Raw genomic sequence first — 2,890 nt, 5'->3', positions numbered from 1 at the left:
CAGGCAGAACATTAACTTAGAACTTATCGTTATATTACTTGCATGGCTTTAAAACGAACGCGGTTTTCAAGGGACACCGGAACAAAAGCGTATAAAAACAAACAAATATATCTTACCCGACAAGCACGATAGAGATAGAGATCTCCTCTTGCTTGTCGAGTAAGACTCTAACCTTCAATACTTCTCCTGCCGGATAGGTAATAAGTCGCCTTGGGGAGGATCTTTATGTCCCTCTGTGCCAAATGATCTAAAATTGGTCACATAAAAATTGAAAAAAAATTACCTGAAAAATACTGCAATTGGCTCTAATTTTTGGAAGTAACATTTTAAATTTTACTGTGCCTTTGAGATATTGATTACCGGTCAAAGATATAATATTCGATCAGTGCAAATTAAATAAAGTTCAATGCTTTTAATTGTTAACATCACACAATTCTTCAGATTTTTATGTGTTAAGTTGAAAAAACTGAAAAGGTTCAAATGTTTTGAATTTTTCTTGTTCTACCCAATCTTCTACAGGTTACATGAGGTCTTAAACTTAGACTTGGCTTCCCAGACTATCCACAGGAAGAATCCCAAATTTTTAACTTTGGAGTTTTGTACATTGCTTTCCCTTTTAGCGCCCACTGCATGAACTATTACGGAAAAACTGATTTTTTATTCCTGCCTAATATGACTAGTGTAAATTGTATAGAACTTCAAATAGAAGTTTACTGATATTTAAAACCAAAAATGTGTGGATAATGTTTTACAATGTAAAACGTAATTAACTATTACATCACTATGATTAATTGCAATCGTATTTGACAAAAGCCTGATTTCAATCATCGTATATCTAACATTCTATTAAACTACAACTTACCATAATTATGTGCTGCTGATGGCATGTAATTATCGTTCATCCCACTGTATGAACTATTACGGAAAAACTGATTTTTTTATGCCTCCCTGATATGACTAGTGGAAATTGTATAGAACTTCGTATAAAAGTTTACTGATATTTAAAACCAAAAAATGTGTGGGTAATGTTTTACAATGTAATAAGTAATTAACTATTACATCACTATGATTAATTGCAATCGTATTTGACGAAACCCTGATTTCAATCATCGTATATCTAACATTCTATTAAACTACAACTTACCATAATTATGTGCTGCTGATGGCAAGTAATTATCGTTCATCCCACTGTATGAACTATTACGGAAAAAACTGATTTTTTTATGCCTCCCTGATATGACTAGTGGAAATTGTATAGAACTTCGTATAAAAGTTTACTGATATTTAAAACCAAAAATGTGTGGATAATGTTTTACAATGTAATAAGTAATTAACTATTACATCACTATGATTAATTGCAATCGTATTTGACAAAACCCTGATTTCAATCATCGTATATCTAACATTCTATTAAACTACAACTTACCATAATTATGTGCTGGTGATGGCATGTAATTATCGTACAGCTTTAGCTCCAGGTAACCAATACAAATTAATTTACCGAATTATAACTGTAACCTTAATGCTCTCGCAATCCAACATGTACATGATATTGTAGATATATTCAACCATACATGTATCCTTTTGAAATAATATTCTGTAAATAACACGAGAGCAACGGAAATATACTTGTGATGAAAATTAATTTTGTATAATACATTCATTGGTTTCAAGCTGTACTTGACAACGTTACATGAATCCTCTCAGCCGTACGCACACGTCGAGTTCAAGATGTCACCCGCAGTCCCGACTTCGTTACGCTTCTCTAAGCTTGAAATTTCCTCGTTGCTTTGTGAAATATTCAGCATCCCCCGCAAGCTTATCGAAAATGTTTCCTCGTGATCAAGACCGGACATATTGACTTATAATTTTGATACTGTACAAGGATATTTAGCTTTACACAAAGGAGAAAAACAATCGATTTAGATGGCCTTACGTCAGTTGAATCACCAATTTCTAAATAAACAGGGTGCCTTCAAAAGTCAGCGTTGAGAATTGCAGTTGAAATATTCAAATATCTGTGTCCAGAAATTGTAATATTTCATAAATATTTATCGTCAGATACAAATGTAATGTAGACCAAAAAGTATGTGGTTTCATAAAACATTATTTATGAACAATATTTTGAAAAATTATTATATACTTAAATATGGCTGATAAGTAATGTTCAGTAAAGAATAAATATGTGAAATATCACTCATAATAATTGCACATATACATATTTGTCAATTGTAGCCTCAGAGAACGCAGAAGATTTAGGTACGCAATAGTTCATTATGATTTTAGTCCATACAAAATCCAAGGAATGAAACTGTATATGATTATGCAAGAATGTAACTGTACACTTATTTTTCCGAGCAAATACTGAAAGCAAGAAAACGTACGCATTGTGTGTGTGTGTGTGTGTGTGTGTGTGTGCGTGCGTGCGCGCGTCCATGCGTATGTTTGTGTCTGTGTGTGGAGAAGAATTCACATATCGGATTGAATGGTCACATCTGTTTGATATTTCCGCATTGGTTTCAAAAACTATCGATAACATGTTTGACAACGCACTAGAAATTCTAAAAACAAGACATCTGCGTCTTAGCGTGATATTTAATTATTTTAATATTTTATCTTGTTCATTATAACTTGTGAATAAGCTTTTGAATTTTACTTTTTTTTAGCTTGTTAATAATGTAGACTCAGTGAACATATTTACTAATGCTGTGAGAAACATGAAAACTGACAATTATGTTCTTTTCTGGCAATGTATTTTTCAAAACAAATTTCATAAGTGGAAGCACACTCATAGGGAGAACCTTCATTTGAATCCGAGTCGGTATAAAATTTGATTAACAATTTAGTTTTTCTGCAGCATTTTTGTTTTATTTTAATACATTTAAATATA

This window comes from Homalodisca vitripennis, chromosome 3, assembly GCF_021130785.1.
Source record: "Homalodisca vitripennis isolate AUS2020 chromosome 3, UT_GWSS_2.1, whole genome shotgun sequence".
NCBI classification, from domain to species: Eukaryota; Metazoa; Arthropoda; class Insecta; order Hemiptera; family Cicadellidae; genus Homalodisca; species Homalodisca vitripennis.
The sequence above is the reverse complement of the archived record's forward strand: the minus strand, read 5'-3'. Positions refer to the sequence as shown.